A 23,757-nucleotide genomic window follows, 5' to 3' on the forward strand; every position below is an offset into this window, starting at 1 on the left:
GACCTCTGATACAAGTACACCCTATCACTTCGTATAGTTTCTTCTCAGTATCATTAATTCTTCCTTTAGTTTTCAAAATATAAACAATTATCTGAATTTCTCTTTATAAGTGTCGTTGCGCTTTCTTTATTCTTTTCTTTTACAGAAATTAAGAACTGTGGGAAAGAAATAGTGTATCAGAGAGAAAGGAGAGAAGAAAGGTTGGAAAGAAACTAATATTTTTGCTTGTGTACTAGATAGTATAAATACAAACACACACTCTGAATGTGTGACTGTATATATGTGTAAAAAATAATGATTCTAGCTGGGCGTGGTGGTGCACGCTTGTAATCCCCGTGCTTGGGAGGTGGAGACAGGAGGTTTGAAGCCAGCCCCGCTGGCTTAAGAGACCCTGTTTCCAAATAAAAAAAAGTATAAAATAGGTCTGGGAGTGTAGCCCGAGGTAAAAGGGCTTCCAGGAACCCCAGTACAACTAATAATAATGATAATGATTATAATAATAGTAATAATAATAATAATAATAATAATAATGTTTCTCAAATATTGTCAATTGTATATTATATAGTGTTAGAACATTTAATATACAAGGCTATATGAGATATAATTTTCTCCTTAATGAATTAAAATTCATTAGCACCTCAGAGCCTTAAAGAGAGATAATGGCAATATAATACACTAAGATAGAAGTGTACACAAAGATTAAAATTATCATTTCACATAGTGAGCAGAAAAGCTAGTTGGAGTAGTGAGAAAACTTAAATTTACAGAGGTTAAACATAATGATATTATACATCAAAATTCTCTCCAGAGAAGGGGCCTTGTCCCAAGATTCAGTCTGTCCTAACAGGAGACAGACTTATCTGCTATGCAGAAATGAAGGCCTCAGATTGCCTACATCATTGCCTTAAAATTAAAAAAAAAATTTTCTATTTTAATTCTAAACTATCAATTCAGTTCTCTAGCATTAAAGATTATTAGTGGCTTTCAGTAGAATCTCATAGTGTAGCATGTTGTTCATAATATGCTTCCTAGAAATACTTTTAGAAATAAATTTAAAATACCCTTGTATCTGCCTTAACAAGTACGTGTGTGTGTGTGTGTGTGTGTGTGTGTGTGTGTGTGTGTAATCAAGTTGTTCTATTATTAAAAGATGTGTATTTAAGCAATGGTACCATGGCTATGTTCAAAATGTTCAGAATTCTGAGCATAAGCAAATTTCTGATACTGAGGAAAATTGCACAATTCTAAGAAGAGTGTCTCATTCTTATTTTCTGAGTGTTCTATTGCTAATTATATTAGTAATATTTAGAAGAAAGACATTCACGAATGCTCAAGAATTTTAAGTAAAAAGCAATAAAATAATGGGTCAAACCAGATGGAAGTGCCAATTCCCTGTCTCTATCTTCCCATGACGCCCAAGGTTTTCACTTCATCTGGTGCAGCAGCATTCCTGTGGCCTCCAGCTGTGGTCAGAATAGTGTTCATCTCATGCTATTCCCTGGTGTCCCAAAGGTGTTTAATTTTCAAGTTAAGGTTGACACAAAGGAATAGAAATTCATCAAATGAAAAAGGAACTTGAGATAAGAAACTAAAGGTTACTACAGGGATATTATCATTGCTTTAGGGGAAACATATTCTCCAATGTAATCACTGTACCATTTTGTATCATCTTTGAATCCTGGGAGGCCAGTGCTAAATATATGAGTAAGTCTGTTTATTCTCAGACATGAGATTTTAAATAAATCAATACTGTGAATATTTTTAAGCCATAGGGTTGTATGGTGGGCATTTTATATCTTTGTTTAGATTTGGTTATATGCCTATTTAGGATTTAGATCAATAAAAATTAGTTTTGAGGTAATCAGCAATGATACAACACAACAGAAATATTTAGAAGTCTTTTGCTGCTGCTGAAAAATTATTACCAGAATATTCAAATATGCTATTGATTAAAACCACTGTGTTCTGAGGTAAGGGACAATCTGTCCTTACAAATGGCTGCTATGAATTTCTCTAAAATATTAATTGAAAAATAATTTCTTAATGTGCATGATGTAAATTCATAAACATATCAAAATCAATCACTAAGCCAAACATGAGAAGGAGGTAGGAATTGGGGAAGGGCTAAATGAGCAATGTTTGCATGTATGACTCTACTCTCTTGTACTTCATTAAGATGTATGACAGCAACACACCAATAGAAAAGGAAAAATACATAGAGCTAAAAAAATTAAAAAGTAAAAGAATTCCTAAACCAGAGTCAGTATTATCTTAGTTGTAAAGTCAATCTTGCACCTCTAATAGTTTATGAAGGAAGGGGTGGGAGTTCAAATAATCTTTGGGGGGAATTCTTGTTTTGTCTCTCCTCCATGAAGTTCACATCACTGGCTTGTTATATAACAATGTTCCCAGATTTCATTATATAACGCATATATGTGGAATCAAATGTTATCAAAAGCATATGCAACCCAAGTTAATTTGACCCAGGAACAATTTGTTAGCTTCTCTTAAAATTCTGTGCTGTGAAAATGATAGAAGCAGCATGTGAGGTGGAGGAAGAAGATCTGGTGTCAGGTATGTGCCACCACCCTCCAGCCATGGGATCTGGGAGAAGCTTACTCAACATCAAACAGTTCCCAGCCAAACAGTTCCAATTACAACTACAACACATGCCAGGTCCTCTTCCTCCCAGTCTGAGGATATTCTGCTTATCATGTGTAAAGGATGAATTGGAATGAAGAAACTGCCTATAGTTCAAGTGAATTAGAACATAAACTGCTCTGAAATGTTTTGATTCCATTTTATTAAGTCAATTCTGGAATAGGTGGGTATAGTACTTCCACAATATGCTCCTTCTCATTTGCTCATTAATATTATTTCTGGGTCATCTTTAATTTATTACCAAGTGTAAAAAGCAGTAAGTGTTTAGAAATAAAAACATAAAGAAGTATACAAGATCCTTAGAAACTAGAAGGGACAAAGTAGCAGCTTAAGAAGTATAAATAAGTGTGCTTCATAGAAAATTGAATCCTTAAATATTAAATAAATAAATGCCTTAGCAGCAACAGATTGAATGCTATGCTATTTTCAAAAAATAAGAAGGATGATAAATTTGAGTTGACATAGCACTAATAGGTACTAAGATTTTGGATGGAAAGCCATTTACAAACCTGAGCAGCTGTTCCTCACGTTTTGGTATTTAGTTGTGTAAACATATTGTATTCTGTTTGTTTATAGGTAGAATATCTTATACAGAGTGTGCATGGATTATTATAATTCTGGAGGTTGAAATTGCTATAAAGATAAAAGTCCAGAATCACTACTTTCGGTAATGTTTTATGAATGCTTGCACATATAATTCAAATGAATTTCTTTTATTGGAAGAGTCCTCTAAATAGCTATAACTGCACACATACACACACACAAAAATATAATTCAAAAATATCTTATTCAAAAGAGTTTCCTATTCCCACGAAAGAATTATGGAAATATCCATTGAGTCTTTGGAAATAATGCTATGATCACCTAAAAGAGCATGCCAATTACTGCCATATGTGAATGTGGTTTTTATAATCCGGACACTTCTCCCCCAGGATTTGGACTAATAGCTCTAGCCTTTTTCTTCTCATTAACTGTCAGAAAACTTTCAGACATAGGAGACATTGGTCAGTGCCGACACGATACAGATTTGGACAAATGGCTGAAAGTTGAAAGGATTAGTATCACCTTAGCAACAGTTTTATATTTACTAAGAAATAAGGCTCAAAATACTAAAGAATTTCCAAGATTTTATGTTTTGAAATTTAGTAAAAGAATGCTCCTTCCAGCCAAAACTGAATGCATTTGGTGTTTGGTGGTATATATGGTACCCTCTGAAAGGAAAGTGAAAAAAAAATTGTCACACCATGGGAAGAGTGAATCTATATAAAAGTCAGAGGTAATCTATTTCAATTAACTCTGAGCAGACCCATCAGCTTGGTCCTTCCATGAGTAAATACAAGGATTTCAGAAGAGAGTGAAGGCATTAGTGAGTTATGTGTGATGAGATGGACTGACATATTAACTAAGAGCAAGGAGGTTTTGTAGTCATAATATATCTATGGAAATCTAATGGATCATAAAATTCTAGTTTGAGCTATTGGGCAAAGAAAAGGAATTGTTGTCTATTAATACTAAGCTTGGAATAGATGCTGTTTTTATTGTTTTTAATTAAATAAAAATTTCAATTTAAACAGAGAAAACTGTTAACATAATGTCCCCCCCACAAAAAAAAGCAATTGTCTAATGCAGCTCTATAAGAAGAAAACCAAGAAAAGGCAAGTGTAGTTTAGTATTGTTCAAATACATTGACAAATTGATTTGTCACAAATTTTAGAAAACTTTGTACATATTACTCAAATTTATCATTACGTAAATAAAATATACAAATACTTAACTAATTTCGAATATGTATTGGAGACTTACATTCACATTTAGTCCTGAAAATCCTATTGAGCTATTTTTCTTTGTCTTTTTTATGAGCAGAAAAACTGAAACATAAAGATACTTTGCAACTTGTTCAGTTGCATAGATAGGAAGTGGCATAGTCAACATTTCAACTTGAGAAGTTTGAACCTGTGTTCTTAACATTTACAAAATAATATTTATCAGCATTAAAATTATACTTTAAACCATTGGTATAATAGTTATGATGTTTTTGCTTATTATATATTAGCAAAAATACAAAAACAACTTAGTGAAGTTCATACATGACATATTTTCTGTTTTTGAAGTCAGGTATGTGCTTCATGAAGAAATGGGAATCAATAGTCTGACTTAACTATCTTTGTGATCTAAGATGAATCACCCAACTCAGTGAAGACATTTTGTTTTTCTAAAATGTTAGCAATGTGAGTCATATCACTAGTAATATTTTACTGAATTATTTTTATATAAATACTCTATATTGCTTGATCACCTTTATTTCCCTTAAAAATCCATATTTTTGATTACCAACTTTATCTGGTGAAAATAAACAAAAGCCTTTGTGACAAAGAAAACTAAACATGGCATTTTCTGCTACTGGAGAATACTGGAATCCAATTTTTTGGACAGTATAAATACTATAGGTACCACGCATTTTACTGCAGCAAATGTTTTCTTGGCATTTTTTGTTGACCAACTCAGTGTAACATAGGCACAGTATAACTTCTCTGTCCCTACTTACATATCCATTTGTGTTAGTCAGTTTTCATTTGCTATGCCAAGATACCAGAGGAAGTTAGCTTTAAGAAGGAAAGACTTATTTTTGGCTCATGAATTCAGAGATTTCATCCCATTATCAGCTGGATCTATTGTTTTGGGGATGGGGATGAGACAGAGCATCACGAGAGAAGGGCATACATAAATAAAGAGGCTCATCACATTTAATTCAGGAAGCAAAGAAAGAAGAATCTGGGAAAAAAAATACCCTTTGAAGGCATACAACTAATGACCTACTTCTTCCAACATAGGCCTTACTACCTAATGTTTCTACTACCTCCCAACAGTGCTACAAGCTGGGGAACAAGCCTTTAATATGGGAGCTTGTAAGGAACAACCCAGATCCAAACCATAGCATGTTTTCGTCTGGTATTAAAGAAATAGAAATACTACCCAACTAATCAAAGATATTTGGATGTCTTTTTCCCCCATAGTTTATCCTGATTTATTTTCTAATGATATATAATTTATAAATAAATTGTATATATTTGTAGTTGACAATGTATAGATTTCATAACTATCTTATGAATTGGCTCAACATCAAGTAATTTGACACATTCATCATTTTATTTTTAAAATTTTTTATTTCTTTTTTTAGTTTTTTATTGGTGTATTGTATTCATACATCATAATGGGATAAAAAAAAAAAAAACTTGTGTAGACATACATGCAACCATTGCCCAGTTAGCCCCAGCCCAATCCCCACCCCATTCCCTCACCAACCATCCTTCCCATGGTTGGCTTAGTGGTTGACATCTATATGTTTAAGTACATCATATGCTTGAGAGAGTTTTCTTCTTTCCTCCTCTAGTTACTTCAGTTAGGTTGCATCATTTTATCCTCTATAGGATCTCCTTTTTCACCTAAAGTTCCTCCTATGACCCATTTTTCCTTAGCTTTCACATATTAGGGAAAACATCCGATTTCTTGTTTTTTATGACTGACTAATCTCGCTTAGCATAATGTCCTCCAGTTCCATCCATTTCCCTGTAAATGATGTAATTTTGTTTTATTATTGGCTGAGTAAAATTCCATTGTGTACATATCCCACAATTTTGTAATCCATTCATCTGTTGATGGAGATCTTGGCAGGTTCCATAGTTTGGCTACGGTGAATTGTGCAGCTATGAACATAGATGCACATGCATTAGTTTGGTAGCTTGATTTCCTTTCTTTTGGGTAGGTACCCAGAAGTGGTATTGCTGGGTCAAATGGTAAATTAGTTCACATTCTTCTGAGGATCCTCCATACTTTTTTCCGAAGTGGTTTCACTAATTTGCAATCCCACTAACAATATTTTAGGGTTCCCACTTCTCCACATCCTTGCCAGCGTTTGTTGTTGTTTGTGTTTTGAATGATTGCCATTCTAGTTGGAGGTAGGTGAAATCTCAGGGTAGTTTTGATTTGCAACTCTATGATTGCCAATGATGTTGAGAATTTTTTATGCATTTATTGGCCATTTGAATTTCTTCTTTCATGAAGTGTCTACTTAGTTCACTTGCCCTTTTTTTTGTTTGGTGGTACTGGGGTTCCTGGAAGCCCTTCTACCTCCGGGCTACACTCCCAGACCTATTTTTTTTTTTTTTGAAACAGGGTCTCTTAAGCCAACCCGGCTGGCTTCAAACCTGCGCAATCCTCCTGTCTCTGCCTCCCAAGCGTGGGGATTATTAGCATGCGCCACCACGCCTGGCAACTTGCCCATTTTTTGATTGGATTATTTGTATTTTTTTAATGTTAAGTTTCTTGAGTTCTCTGTATATTCTAGATATTAGTCCTCATCCATCATTTTACATAGTCAATTTATTTCAGTTGTCAGTTTTTATGTTTTCTTCCACCTTCCACTTTGTATCCACTTTAAGTATTTCTTAAACTTATCAATACTATCTTCAAAATATTCTAAGAAAAATGCAGGTTTTAATGTCCATGATGATTTCTCTGTCTATTTCTTATTGTCTCTAATTTGGATTGTGTCAGTAGTCTCCTATCTGCTGTATCATTGACTCAGTTTAATGCATTTTCCCCATAGGAGAGAGAATGATCTCTTTGAAATGCAAATCTGATTAAAGGGTACCTCAAGCATGAAAGCTTTCAAAGACTTCTGGCAATACTTTAATATATAAAAACAAGCCCTTATTATAACTAGCAAGGCATTTCATGGCTTGAGTAGTATGCAAGCCTACTTAGTCTCCCTTGACTACTTTTAGACTCATATATCCTCTCTGTTCCAGCAATATTATTTTTTTCCTTCATTTTCATATACTCTTCAATTATTCCCTGCCTAAAGACTTTAACCCAATACTCTGCCTTTCACTTTCTGTTTTCTCCTTTTATAGACCACATAAGTCTTGTACTAGCTTATGCATATCACAAAAAATGTCCTCATTTTTTAAGTTAGACAGTGTGAGATACCACGAATATTTATTGTTAAATTTTAAATTTACTTACTACTTTTTTCTTTATCTAACAAGATATTTATTTTGGAAAAATTGTTTCATTAATATAGCTCATATTTTCTTTTATCTTGGGGATATTTTGACATAACTAAAGATTTTTTCTTTTTGTGTGTGTGGTACGAGGGATAGAACCCAGGGGCATTCTTACTCCAACCTATACTCCAAGCCCTAGTTTTTATCCTTTTATTTTTTAAACAGGGTCTCATTGAGTTTGAAGGGCCTCACTAAGTAGCAGAGGCTGTCCAAGAACCATGATCCTCTGGTCTTTGCCTCCCGATTGGTGGGATTACAAACATACACCACCATGCCCAGCCTATGTAACTAAGGATATTTTTAAATAAATGTTTAGAAGAAACTGAGGAATCTCTTTTATTTCTGTTTTTAAAACATGACCTGGTTATTGTTAATTATATAATATGTTGCATAGATTATATGTTTGTACTTAATATCTAATGGGATGTACCAGTATTTCGAGAAACTTGTTCATCTTCCTGTTATTTCGTTGAGAAAGTTGGATTAAGTCATAGCCTGGGATTCATTCTTCAAAAAGAAACTATCTACTAAAATGCCTATGGTTGGTTGAACCTAGTAATTGGACATAGGAAATATGATGATAGGACCTTGCTGTGGAGAGATGGAAAAAGCTCCCATTCTTCCCTAAAGGCTTATTGGATTCTATATACAAGCCAATCATTCTAGTATGTGTCAAAGAAATGAAGACAAACAGAAATTTTCCATGAAGTATTCATTATCTCATCTGTCACATTAGTCACATAATAGAAGCTGAGGTTTAAATACTCTTTGAAATGTGTTTTCTATGTTTTCTATGAACACAATTATGTCACTGATGCTTAGTTTATATGTAGCTATCTATATTGCCTTTTACTACACATCAATTATCAATTGAGTAAAATACACTGATAAGAAAGAAGAATCTCAGGAAGTTGAAATTGATATAGGGCTTATAACATACAGATGGTGAAATATTAGGGCACTAGAGATTATGTGCTATAGATTTGGATGATTTCATATATTTCTGGAGATGAATGTTCCTAGTCACAGAAAATTCATTTTCCTTTTCAGATATAACTCCCTACTATGTGTCATTAATGAATTAAATATTTCAATACATTAGAAGTACTAAGAAATAAGATCTCAGAAGAAAAATGGGACATATTTTAGTTGTCATGTTACGTTGAAGGCATTTTAAGTGTACCATTTTAGTTTTATTAACAAAACTCTTGTTAGCTTTAAAATCTTTTTCTTACTGGTGCCAAAGATATAATCAGGGTATAGAGGTACAGATTAGGGAAAATGCTGAAAGCTTTGCTACAAATCTTTTCTGACATACATCAAATCTATCACAAAGTCTGGAAAAATTCTATTTTCTACTTTCTTACTATCCTTTACTCTTCAATAGAAATTTCAAAGAACTCTAAAGAAATGTTATGGATGCTTAGTTTATATTTAGATGTCTATATTGCTTTATAATAGCTGGGCTTGGTAGCACATGCCTGTAATCCCAGGATTTGGGAGGCTGAGATAGGAGGATCGTGGTTCTTGGCCAACCTCAGCTACTTAGTGAGGCTCTCTGCAACTTGGAACCTGTTTCAAAATAAAGAATAAAAAAAATTAGGGCTGGGGTTATATCTCAGAGGTAGCATGTCCCTGGGCTCAATCTCTAGTTCTGCCAAAAAATAATAACAATACATATTTTTATAGTGAATAAAATAATCTATAAATTATATACTGCAAAAGGCTGAATATTTTATTTTTCTAAGTTACTGGAAAGTGTTTAATGCTTAAAACAGTAAATCAGCATCACATTAGTCCTTTTAGATTTTGATTTAAGACTGTCATTTCTACCCTAAACAATAGTTATTTCTTTCAGCAGATAACAGAGAGAAATTAGACAATTCATTTTGTGGTAAGCAGGCAGATCTTCCACACAAAGATATCTAGCCCACTAGTACTTTCCCATCAGGCCTACATCAGTTCAGCATTCTATATTTCTAATGACTAAAATTTCTTCCCAAGAGAGCCACTTACTTGACTAGATGATTGATGTATTATAGAGGAAAAGTACTATGAAACTGGCAGTTATTGGGAAAATATTAGATACTTTTCCTATCTTAATTTATATATTTCCTCTATAGAAGATCTGTCTTCTACTATCTTTTACTCATATCTCTTCTGTGTTTCTTATGCTATTACTATGGTACTGCATACCTTGTTAATATTAAATTAGTAGAGATTAGAAGACACAGGATGTATAAATCTCTATGCCTTGAAAGCTTTCAGATGGACATTTAATTTCTGATTACAACCTAATAATGGAATGAACAACCAATATACTTAATATACATAAGATTCAATAATTTCCTTGGTGAAATAGAGTACTAGTCTCTCATGATTTTTGTAAATTCGGAAATGAAACACAAATGCAATGAGAGGCAAGAGGTAGGTTTTCAGTAACAATATTGATCATTATTACATGGGATGAGAACTGTTCCCACTAGGTAGTTAGATCTGGAGAGGTCGGTGCAAATAATACAACAGGATCTGTCTGGGCCATCAAAGGCAACACAATTTGTTCCTCAGGGATATGAGGTGATAATCTCAAAGAGTTCTCGTTCTTATTTTCTTTTAATCCTTTTCCTGCCTCCGCATCATGTTCAAGATCTAAACTCTAAATTTGCAGAATATTAAAAGAAGATAACCAGTGATATTGAAGGAATTTCTCAGATCACTCAACAAAACTCTAAAAAATAAAACCAAAGAATTGAAAGAACATATAATTATCCTAATCCAGAAGCAGAGTGATGATTTAAATCAGAGAAATTCGCATACACTTATTCATAAACATACATGCTTACCCCAGATGTGTCTATTTTAAAACACACACAGACACACCCATCCTGTCTCTCCCTCCTCTCCCTCTGATCAGCTCCCTTCCAGAATGGCAGCACTGAACACAGATGACCAAGTTTGAGGTTATTCTAAATAAACAGATAGAATGAACAAAGATGGCAGACATCCTACTCTTAAATTTTTCTTGTCCAAACAACTCCTTAGGTGTCATTGAAATTACTTATACTATAAGAACATTATATATTTACTTATGTAATATCTTCTCATCTTTCTTTTAGTCATTTTATCTTTTAAATCTACCCTCCTAGATGAATTTTAACTTTTTACAATGCACAGCCCAAGTTGAAGGTTAAGTTCTGGGAAGATATACTCATAATGGCGAAGAAAAAAAAATGGAACTCTATATTTAGAAATTAGCCCTGTAAGGAATGAAAGTATATTAAAAGTGCATCATAAAGTAAAAGGATATTTTAATTCAGAATAAAGGAAGTCAGTATGTTGAAGAGACATTGGCATTCTCGTGTTTGTTGTGGTATTGTTTATAACTGCCAAGATAGGAGTGAGAAGCTCTGATGTGCTACTGAATAATTATGGGTTACAATAACCTATTGCATACTTTCTAAAAGAATTTTGAAAGTTTTAATCAAATCATAAAGGTTTGAAGACATAAGCATATTTAATCTGCTTTAAACATTATAAAATAAATACATATATCAAAATGTTACATGGAGCCGGGCATCGTGGCAAATGCTTGTAATCCCAGCATTCGTGAAGCTGAGACCAAAGGATCACAGTTCACAAATAGCCTCAGCTACTTAGTGAAGCCCTCCATAACTTAGTGAGACCCTGTTTCAAAATAAAGAATAAAAAATAGGGCACGGTTGTAGCCCGAGGGTGAATGCCCCTGGGTTCCAACCCTAGACCCTCGAAAAAAAAATCTTACATGATTTACAAATAAAAGATACAACATTTGTTTTTACGCTTCTTCAGTTATAAAACCATTTTTTACATTTTGAAATTATTATTCTAAACAATATTAAATATTGTTGCTATGATACTGTCCATGATATTATTCAATATAATCAAAGAGTTTCTTTGTCTTTTATTTGAAAAAGAAGGGATATTTTGTATTTGGAGGCATATAAATTGAAACAGGCAAGCCGGCGTGGTGGTGGTGTATGTTTGTAATCCCAGTATTTGGGAGGCTGAAACCAGAGGATCGCAGTTTGTGGATAGCCTCAGCTACTTAGTGAGGCCCTCCATAACTTAGTGAGACCCTGTTTCAAAATAAAGAATAAAAAATAGGGCAGGGGTTGTAGCTCGAAGGTCGAATGTCTCTGGGTTCCATCTCCAGGCCTGCAAAAAAAAAAAAAAAAAAAATCGAAATAGGCAAAACTGAAACTCTATATAGGTAAAAATTGTTTTTGAATAATTTATTATTATATAAATAGAAAAATATTTTTCTTAAATAAGAAATAATATATTTGATATGAAATTTAGGCTCACATACGCCAGACATGTTTTGTTAGTTGCTTTAGATGTACATGATATGTACCCCAAATTCAAATTATACATATACATATGTATTGAGTAAAATGTTCTAATTTTGTTTGCATATGTGCAATAATATTGCTTTTAATACCTCTATAAGTCTGTCATTAGACAAGAGATAATGTTCATGTTTGATGAATTAACAATAAAAGCAATATTGCATATATTACTTTATTCTGTTTTTTGTAACAATATTATAAGCATCTTTCCATGTGAGATATTAACTCCATCATAAAATATAAGAAAATAGCATATTTTATTTATAAATATGTATAAATATAGCATTATTTATTTAACTAATTTTCAAGTTTAAAGAATTGAAACTTTTTTTTGCGGTATTGAGGATGGAACCCAGTTTTGAGTCTTAGGCATTTTGACATTTACCATGATATCTTTTTTTTTTTTTTTTTTTGGTGGTACTGGGGTTCCTGGAAGTCCTTCTACCTCCGGGCTACACTCCCAGACCTATTTTTACATTTTTTTATTTGGAAACAGGGTCTCCTAAGCCAGCGCGCGGGTCTGGCTTCAAACCCACGTGATCCTCCTGTCTCTGCTTCCCAAGCGCGGGGATTACAAGCGTGCGCCACCACGCCCGGCCCATGATATCTTTTAAAGAAGATTTTCTCTCTCACTCTCTCTTTCTCAAGTTTGCTGGTGCCACTTTTAAGATAGACATTTCTTCTGTGAAAGTGAACCACAGAAAATCTGACAAAACACAACATCCTAGGACCAAGAGCTGTTTTAACATTCTCTTTGTGGCAAGTGTACACCAGACATATTTCTGTGCTACTGGCACCTGTCTTGCTAAATCTGATGGAACAACCACTAACAGAATGCAGTCTTGTTACTCAACTATCTTCAAGCCCTACCAGATTGTAATGGATTCTGTTGTATCTAATAGCATGGTGGCATTTTGCCTCGGGCTTTTTTTATTGAACAGTGGAAGGAACAGAAGAAGGAAACACTTGATCACTTTGTAAACGCTGCACATTGCAGGCAGGGTTTAATGACTGAATGTGGCCACTTCCAGTGTATTGAAATGCCTCCGCCTTGACTCCGAGCATTGTACTTCTATTCAGATGGCAAAGAATAGAGTTCCTGTAAGATTGTGGAGTCTAGCTCATTTTGGGATAAACAGTGGCTTTGACCTTGCACTAGCAAACAGACGCTGTCAGGCCTGGAATTGCAAGGCCAGGAAATCATCTCTTTAGTCATTGCTGGTTCAGGCCATTAGTTTGTGTTTATGGCTGGGAATTGGAAATATAGCCCTGTGTATAAGGAGGTAAGGTCTGAATACTAAAAGGGCTTTATTTACCAATGGCTTTATTTTTTAATTTAAAGTTAATTCAAATTGAAATGAGCCTTTTAACCCTTAATGAGGACCATGTTTCTTCTAAAAGTCAACCACATTAGTTAACTGGAGACAAAATTCACTTTGCAATTGAAAGGCTGTCTAATGTCTTTCAACGGTAGCCACCACAGTTTACTAAGTGCATTCGTTTTTCTTTCACCATGGTAACTTTACCCATTCTCTGTATCAAGCATAGCTCAGACCCATCAATTACAACTAGGAGGAAAAGCATGCTATGTGCCTTGGGAAGGGGGCCGAGGTTCTATCTTGAACTGTTCCATAATTATTATTTATTGCATAGATAGGGCTCACCAGACTCACTATTTCATACTTCTTTTCCAAATTATTTCAGAGCTGGCAGTTTGTTATTTTACCCTGCTATGGGCTCACAGTGTTCATTTCCTGTTTTATTGTTTTCCTTTAATAAATATGGAATCAGCAGGTTCTCATACTATTTCTCATTCATCCACTACACATTAGTATTTTTCTGGCTTCCTTCTATTATATTATTCATATTTTTAGTGTTTCTTAATGGAAAAGGAGCATTTGGCAAGAGCTCCATCCTATTTGTTCCACTGTGGCCTATTCTGAGCATTTTCAATATGTATCAGGGTTTGCTCAACAAATTAATAAGCATAACCTCACTAACTCGGCACTTAAAGCTAGATTAGCAAGAAGCAGACAAATCCTCAGGGCAAGCTAACAAAAGGGAAAGCATGCTTTTCTAAGTCCTATTTTCAATTCTGTGTATGTGTTTTGTATAAAAAGAAAAAATGGCACCTTATACTTTTAAAATTAAATATAATTAATAGAAACATTTGATTGCCTTCCATAAATTTTTATTTTATTTTTATTAATTCACATTCCTAAACTTCTAATTATTCTACTAAAAAATGTACAATATAGATAGACTAGCATCACATAGAGATTTATTATGTTATTAGTTAATATGAAAGTACCATAACAGTATCTGGCTGTCAATTTATCTTTCAGTCCATCCAAATATAAAATAAATGTGCCTTTTGAATATGTACTGTTCTGATAAGGAAAAATACTGAAAAATATGCTTTCTCTCTCTTTCTCAGTAGAAGAAATAGAAGTCAGGGGCATTTTGCCTCTGATCTACACTCCCACCCCTATTTTATCCTTTTATTTTGAAACAAGTTTTTACTTAGATATGAAGGGCCTCACTAAGTTGCTGAGACTGTCCACAAACCTGTTATCACCCAGTTTATCTCTTTAAAATATATTTCTTTTAAGTCAGGAAAGTGCTGCATTTCCTTATTTTGTTGAAATGTGATTTTATGATTTAATGGCTAATTTTATTCTTTATAGAAATAATAAGGGTAAAGATATTTTTGATATATCCTTTTCTTCTAAAGTGTTAGCAATCCTACAAATCTGGACACAGAAAATATTAAAATTTATAATGTCTAGCATAAAGTCTTGCCTTTAGACAACATAGTCAATTCTAGATTTTGTTTTGAGCATATTAAACTTTGTATAAGTTTATTGAGAGACTCAATTGATGAAACTTCAAGTTGTCTTGGTGGAATATTCCTGTAATACTAATACTTAAGAGGTTGACATAGAAGAATTAAAAGTTCAAGGCCAATCTAAATAATTTAGCAGGACCTGCAGCAACTTAGTGAGACCCTGTTTCAAATTAAAAATAAAATAGGACTGGGGTTGCAGCTTGGAGGTAGACTGCCTCTGGGTCTGATACTTTGCACCAAATAATAAAGTTTATTTTTATTCTTTTATACTTTTGTTAGTACATCATAATTGTATATCATTATGAGGTTCAATTTCATACAAACATACTTCCACATACCACTTGGTTTATTTTCTTCTGCATTCCACCCCACTTTCCCCTCCTTGTATATAATAGATTGGTAGTGATACTCTCATATATTGCCATAGTATTGTTTGAATTGCTTCCTTCGTCAATCCTCCTTTTCTTCCACTCTTACTTCCTCTTCAAATCCCCTTCCACTTCTCTGAAAGTCTCCACATTAGTTAAAGTCCTTTTAGGTTTCTATTTCCTCTCTAGTTTCTAATGTGAGAGAAAACATACTACCCTTGACTTTCTGAGGAAATCAAAGTCTAGAGAGGACAATTGGTTCCAAGTTAATCAATCATACAATTAAAAAAATGCATCTCATCAATTGTTAGGTGCTAGTCAGTGGACTAGATTTGGGACACACAAAATTAACAGAAAATATCTCTGTCTCCATATTACTCAGAACTGGGATGTATAAAACCTAAGAATAAAACCTAGGAGTTATTTATGGAAGATGAAGTCGTTTTCTCGAGAGCCTCATTGAAGTTTGAACAAACTAGACCAGTGAATTTGAGAGAACATTTATTTAGTTGAAAAGACTAGATCAGAAACATGAATTTTCTCTAGTCCAGTATTTTTCCTCGAACATGGTAGGAACATCTTAAAGTATTGGGATAAAAAAGAAAAAAATCAGAAAAATTTTGGTGAAGATAAAATATAAGTGAACCCAAACATTTGATGAATAATCTGATTCCTAGAATATTCATGATGATACAGGGAAGTGCTTGAGGAGTCTCACCTCTCCAATAATTGTTACTAATTTAGACTCACAGATTATCCTGCATTGGTTTATCAATATGAAATTAAGGATGATAGTTTCTGCCATACTTAAATAGTTAAAAAAATCCCTTTACAACCAGTGGAGGAAACATCTCTGGGACCATAATAAAAGTGTCAATTTCTCTTTACTTTAAAGACTGTAATCTGTTCAATCTGTAATTAGTGTTCATTCTGCTAACTTGTAGTTAAATTCATAAATAATTTTACCAGCATTTGACTGATAAGAACATTTACTTCTGAACCAGATAAGGTAAGATATAAATCAGAACTGTCTCCTTGGTGTCAGGTTTTGAATTTGTATGCATCTACCTTAATTAAGTATTGCTTTAGTAGCTGGTTTACATTGGGGAAGGCCTTGACTGGATAGTCAGAGCATATTATAATTTTATTTACTTATCTATTTATTTATCAGTTCTGGAATCAAACCAGGGGTATTCTATCACCAAGCTATATCCCCAGACCTTTTTTATTCTTTATTTTGAAATAAGGTCTCATTTAGATCTTGTTAGGTGTCTTGCTAAGTTGCTGAGACTGGCCTTGAACTCCTCGTGTTTCTCCTGGCTCAGAGCATTTTGAAGAATGGAAGAGGTTGAAGGTTAAATTCAGGGGTATTCTACTTACATGCTATACTCCCAGGCATTTTTATTTTTTATTTTTAAGCAAGGTCTCACTGAGGTGTTGAGGCTCTCACTACATTGCTGAAGCTGGCTTGGTATCTACAATCCTATCTCAGCTTCACAAGTACTGAGATTACAGCCATGGAGCACTATAACCTGCAGGCTCTGAGATTTTTATTTTAAAACTCATCTCTCCATAAATCTAAGTATGTTTGTTTGTTTACCCTTCCTGTCTATTGTCTGTTTTTTTAGGCATTCTCTAATGTTGAATAGAACTACTTTTGAAGAACAAAAGAAAAGAAAACACATTAACATATATTTTCAACTTTTTCTGAGTTATTTCTTTTATATGTGATAACTTTTTTAGCATATAAAATAATATGCCAGACGTGGTAGTGCATGCTTGTAATTCCAGTGCTTGAGAGGCTGGGACAAGAGAATGGCATAAGTTCAAAGCCAGCTTCAGCTATTTAGTGAGGCTCTCAGCAACTTAGTGAGACCGTGTTTTTAAATAAAGTATAAGGTAGGTCTTGGGAGTATAGCCCTGAGGTAAAAAGCCCCTGAGTTTCACCCCTAGTACCACCAAGAAAGAAAAAAATAATAATAATACTCAGATATAGATTGCTATATCACTAGTTACATTCCCAGAAAGGAAACAGATGCTTTCAAAATACAATCATTGCTTTTGCTTCTATAAGTAAAGATAAAAAACACAAGTATTTAAATCCCTTCTAGGTAAAGTCTGTAATACTTCTACAAATACTTTGCAAATGATGAAGGCATAATATAATTCATAGCCAGTTATATAAACACACATTTCTTTTTTTTTTTTTTGGTGGTACTGGGGTTCCTGGATACACATTTCTGTATATTATATTCTGTTCCACTGGTCAGTTGGCTTGTTGTGCCAATACCATGCTGTTTTTACTACTATTGCTCTTTAGTACAATTTGAAGTCTGGGATTGTGATGCCTGGTGCATGGTTCTTATTGCTGAGAATGCTTTTGCTATTCTGGGTCTTTTTGTTCTCCATATAAAATTTATGATTGGTTTTTCTAGGTCTATGAAGAATGTTTTTTGGTATTTTAATGGGTATTGTATTGAATCTCTAGATCACTTTTAGCAGAATGGCCATTTTGATGATATTTATTCTGCCTATCCATGAACACAGGAGATCTTTCCATCTTCTAAGGTCTTCTTCAATTTCTTTCTTTAATGTTTTATATTTTTCTTTGAAGACAACTTTCACATCTTTGGATAGGTTTATTCCTACGTATTTTATTGGTTTTGAAGTTATAGTGAATGGAACAGAATATAAGATACAGAAAGAAACCCACACACCTATAGTCAATTAATCTTTGACAAAGGGGACAAACTCAGAGACTGGAAAAAAGCCTTTTCAACAAATGGTGCTGGGAGAACTGGCTATCCATTTGTAGAAAGATGGAACTAAATCCTTGCCTCTCACCATACACAGGAATCAACTCGAGATGGATCAAAGACCTAGAATTAGATCAGAGTCTGTGAAGTTATTAGAGAAGGGTATAAGCTCAAAACTCCAACATATAGGTACAGAAGTAACTCTCTTAACAAGACCTCAGGAAATGAGAATGAGAACTCTCTTAACAAGACCTCAGGAAAGGAATGCTCAGGAAATTAAAGCAAGAATTAACAAGTGGGATGAAATCAAACTAAAAAGTTTCTTCTCATCAAAGGAAACATAAAGAACCTAAAGAGGAAGCCTACAGAATGGGAAAAGATCTTTACCAGCCACCACTCTAATAGAGGGCTAATACCTAGGATATACAAAGAGCTCAAAAGACTCTACACTAGCAAAACACAAAAACTCAGTCAAGAAATGGGAAACTGAACTGAATAGACACTTCACAAAAGAGATATAAATGACCAATAAATACATTAAAAAATGTTCTACATCATTAGCCATCAGGGAAATGCAAATCAAAACTATGCTGGGATTCTATTTAGCCCCAATCAGAGTGGCAAGCATAAAGAAGTCAAATAGCAACAAATGCTGAAGAGAATGTGGGGAAAGAGAAACTCTTTTATACTGTTGTTAGGAGTACAAACTAGTTCAGCCGATATAGAGATCGGTGTGGAGATTCTTCAGAAAACTGGGAATAGATGCACCATATCATCCAGCTGTGCCCCTTCTGGGTATTTTTCCAAAGGGGTTGAAATCAGAGAACTACAGTAACATATGCATACCTATGTTCATAGCAGCACAGTTCATAATAGCCAAAATATGGAACCAACCTAGGTCTCCATCAACTGATGAATTAATTGCAAAATTATGGGAAATGCACACAATGGAATTCTCTTCGGCTATAAAGAAGAACAAAATCATGCCATTCTCAAGCAGATGGAAAGATCTGGAGAACATTATGTTAAGTGAGATCAGCCAGGCTCAGAAAGAGAAGAAACATATGTTTTCTCTAATATGCCCAAACTAGGGAGCATTGGGGATACCAGAGGGACTCCAGATAATGGAGTACAAATCTTAGCAAAGCTTGAAAGGAAAGATAGGAGAGGTAGAAGGCTGAGGTTGACTAATGGAGGAGCTACATCCAAATACATGTAAAAGTATGAATATAGCATGGTTAACCTGGACACCCATTGTTGGGTGGGGGGAAAGACAAATTGGGGGGGAGGATAACAAGCAAAGTTGAAATGTGTACCATTTGCAATAAAAAATAAAAAAATTAAAAAGACAGACATGTAAAAAATAAAAAATAAACACAATTTGATTTATTGCCAAAGAGAAAGATTATATATAATATGTATTATATATGGTATATGGTATATGTGTCATATATATATGTATATAAATATATGTATATGGTTTCCTTTTTACATCTGTAGGGAGTACTTCCCTCTGAATAATAAAATATACTTTTAGTCACATTTTTAAATTCATTAGACATTTTGTGGAGAAATTAGAGATTCTACTTAAAATGACTGTATACTTCCCAAGTATAGTATGTCACCCTATTCTTTTTATTTGGTTGTTCTGGTTTTGTTATTATTGTTTTGAGTACTGGGAACTGAACCTTGGAGAATTCTCTCAGAATTACATTCCCACCCCTTTTTATTTCTTTGTTATGAAACAGGGTCTCACTAAATTCTTAAGAGTCTTCCTAAGTTGCTGAGGCTGACCTGGAACTCATGATCTCCAGTCTCAGCCTAACAAGTATTGGTGTTACAGGCATGTGCCATCACAGCCAGCTCATCATCCTATTCTTGAAGCTAACAAACTCCCTCCAACATAAAACACACATGTCCATCTGCCTTTCCGAATGTTAGACATTAAATACACAGAGAAACACAGAAAGACAGGTACAGAAGAGCATTCACCTTTCTGAAATGGTTTCTTACTAGAGTGGATGAAAAATCTTAAATTTTTGAAAGATAGTTTTAAATATTTAGTTTTTGATGTTATGTCACCAGTTACGAATTGGTAGGAAACAATTAATGGTTTTAGAGGATAACTTGCTTTCAAAGATTGATTCATAGAAAACTAAAAGCAGAATATCTATTTCTTATTCACACTATTCTATAGAATTTATTTGTTTTCTTAGGCATACTACTCTTTATATTTTTGCTTCAATTATCCAGGTAATTGAATAATCACACTAATATCTATTCTGGTAATTTTAATAAAATCGCTATAAGCTTCAATTGAAATGATGCACAAGAAAGTCCTTCAGAAAGAATAAAGACAGCTGGAAAAGTAAGATGTTTTATAGCATCTAGCATTGTATTTTGCATATATATGGATTCAATGAATATTTATAAATTGGTGGTTGAAGCTTATCAGATAGTTGTTGGGTGTCACAACATGTAAAGTCCATCCCCAACTATGTTTCACCTAACTTTCTAGACTTTGGTATTGTAAAATGTAAAACATTCCTGCTGGACAGTGTGACCATTTTGTATCTTTTTTAGCTCCATTAAATTTATGATTCTAGAGCCAGGCATGATGGCGCACGCTTGTAATCCCAGTGCTTGGGAGGCAGAGACAGGAGGATCGTACTGGCTTAAGAGACCCTGTTTCCAAAAAAAAAAAAAAAAAAAAAGTATAAAATAGGTCTGGGAGTGTAGCCCAGAGGTAGAAAGGCTTCCAGGAACCCCAGTACCACACACACAAAGTTATGATTCTATTTAGTTAGTACATCTCAATTGAATTCTCTGTTTTTGTGTTTATGTTACCTTAAGTTTGCCACAATGACATAAAGAAGCCGATGGTCATCCTTTTGACATTATAAGAAATCTTAATATAGGTGTGTGCTGAGTCCTCAAGTACATTGTACACATCTCTCTTTTTTCTTGACTTCCAATTCATTGCCACATGCAAACTGCTGCAATGTGAGCCATAGTTTTCATAAGCAAGGCAAGCATCATGTAGAAAGAGTAGTATTAGTTGCAATTATCTATCTTTAGAAAAGGAGAAAGTAGCCAGGCGTGGTGGCACACGCTTGTAATCCCTGTGCTTGAGAGGCAGAGATAGGAGGATCCCGCAGGTTTGAAACCAGCAGCGCTGGCTTAAGAAACCCTGTTTCCAAATAAAAAAGTATAAAAAATAGATCTGGGAGCATAGCCCGGAGGTAGAAGGGTTTCTAGGAACCTGAGTACCACCTTAAAAAAAAAAAGAGAGAGAGAAAGAAAGAAAGAAAAGGAGACTTTTACTCAGAGTTCTATTGTTTTGCTTATAATTTTGGCATCCTTTCTTATTTGCAAGAAAATCTGAGAGAGGACGTGTCTTGGTGCAATTCTGAACAAAATTAGAATTTTGTTACTATATAGGGATCTGGGATTGACATGGGGTACATAACCAAAAGTGCTCACCACATTTCTCTACACAATAGTGTGTCTTTTCATATTAATATACTTGGGTTTAATTAACATCCTTACCTCCTCCTCCTTTATTCATAATCTCTCTAAAATGACATTCTCTATCAAGTCTGTTTCAATCAGAAACACTTGGTCAATGTGGGACATTAAGTGCCTGGTGCTTACTTTCTATTGCAATATATTTTTTGATATGAATCGAATTAGAAAATATTTTATTATTATGGCTGTAAAAGAACTTGAACAAGAATAGACTCCTGACAAATATTCATTAAAGTAAATATGTGCCTACCTATCTTTTGCAACTGCCCTTTCTAAAGTTATTACTTAGCCATAATTGGATAAAGTCTAGTTACTAGTATGAGCCACATTCTTAATTTCTAGGTTTATTAAATGCAGCTATCTTCAAGTTATCACTAACCCTGAAAAATTATACTGGAGCTAAGAAGTGATTATGTGTCTGTCTTGCCTTTAAAAGTATCACATGCCATCTATAATATTAACACAAAGTGATTGCATATTCCTTGAATACCTTTATGCCAAATGTTTCAACCATAAAAGCCTCAAACAAAAACATGCAGATAAACTTACAAGCAAACAAAATAACAAAGTACACCAGAGAAATGCAAGTTAATTTTTTAAAGACTCAGCAATGCCCTTTTGCAAATCTTAAGGAACTCACTGTTGAACTAAATTGAAACCAGAAGTTAAGTGCAGAGTTTGTTTATATACTTTATACCATTTTCCCCTTAGGAAATAGGATATGAGATATGAGTGGGCATTTCTAACCAATGCTTAAGTACAATGATAAAATATTTATATTTCTAATCTATGTTTGGTTGGTCATTTTGGTTGGGCAAATTATTTCAGTGGATCCCAATGAAATAAAAAAGTTGTTCAATATGCTGTAAAGTGGTCCTACAATAGTCATTGTTAATAGGAACTAAAATACAGCAAGACTACATGAATGATTGCTCTCATTTTATGGTACTCTAATAGTTTTCCTTGGCAGTGTATTTCCCTTATTTTACTTCAAGTAATTTTCTGTAATAAGGTATTTAAGATATATGTATATATTATATATGACATAATCATCAATTATATGTGCAATTAATACATATATTAATGTAATATACACATCAATATATAACATATATTATCCTCCAGAAATGCATTTAGTAGTCACAGTGGTTAAGATTTGTCCACGCAATGTTTTATTGATTACAGATAACATTTTATTCATGATATGAAAGCTGATAGAAGAAAATTCTGCAATTCAATGAAAATCTATGAGGCCAATTGCATACATAAAGTACAATAAATTATCAAATCTCAATGCAGCACTGAAATTGAGTTTTAGAACATTTTGAAATCATTGACTCTCAAAGGTGATAGGAAGAAAATCTAAAAACTGAATCCTGAATCCCTTCCTCAGAGAAATGTTGGGACATATTGTTAGGATTTTAACTATGACATCAACTTCTAATATATTATCAAATGTGAAATGAAAAATGTCATATGTTATAATATGTTAAATGAAAAAGTAGAGCATTTTGGATTTTCTTTCAGACTAAATGAAAGTTATGTAACCTCAGCATTATTCTATAAAAGCACTGAGTAAATGGTGAATACTAAATGGTAAACTGAAATGAATATTTGATAACCAGCTCATTGGGCTTACACAAAACATATTATACAGAGACATGGCCAGAAGAAATAAAGATAACACAGGGTTAGTAAAGAACCTGTCATCAAGTAACAATTCACACATGTATAATTTTTAGTAGAACTCTTAATTACCTAAGTATTTCATAAGTATTGACAGGGAATATGGTTCAATTTTTATTGTAAGCCATTGCCATAGGAATTAAGAAATGACACTTTCGAGGCAGAAAAATCATACTTATGAGATTCATGTATAAAGACTCTTAAAATATACAGAAAGTTATAATACCTGTCTTAATTTATTTACAATTTTGAGATGAAGTTCCAAACACATACAAAAATCAGAAAACATGTCTACCTACATGTAATAAATATACTGCTAACTGCAATGCAGAAAATATACACATTGCATCATGTTTAAAACAGGGGATGACTACATGGTAACATGGTTTTTCTTTATTTTCTCCACAAATAGTTCAATGCCAAGGAAAGCTGTGAAAACACACGCTGGAAATTTCA

At 33.7% G+C, this 23,757-nt stretch overlaps 1 protein-coding gene across 2 annotated transcripts in view; it reads left to right on the forward strand.

Moving 5' to 3' along the window:
• The window catches only part of EPHA3 (EPH receptor A3), a gene marked incomplete at both ends in the record, with an annotated part of 395,618 nt that overhangs the window by 220,237 nt on the left and 151,624 nt on the right, over positions 1-23,757 (forward strand). The window lies entirely within an intron of this gene.

This window comes from Muscardinus avellanarius, assembly GCF_963383645.1.
Source record: "Muscardinus avellanarius genome assembly, chromosome: 5".
NCBI lineage: Eukaryota > Metazoa > Chordata > Mammalia > Rodentia > Gliridae > Muscardinus > Muscardinus avellanarius.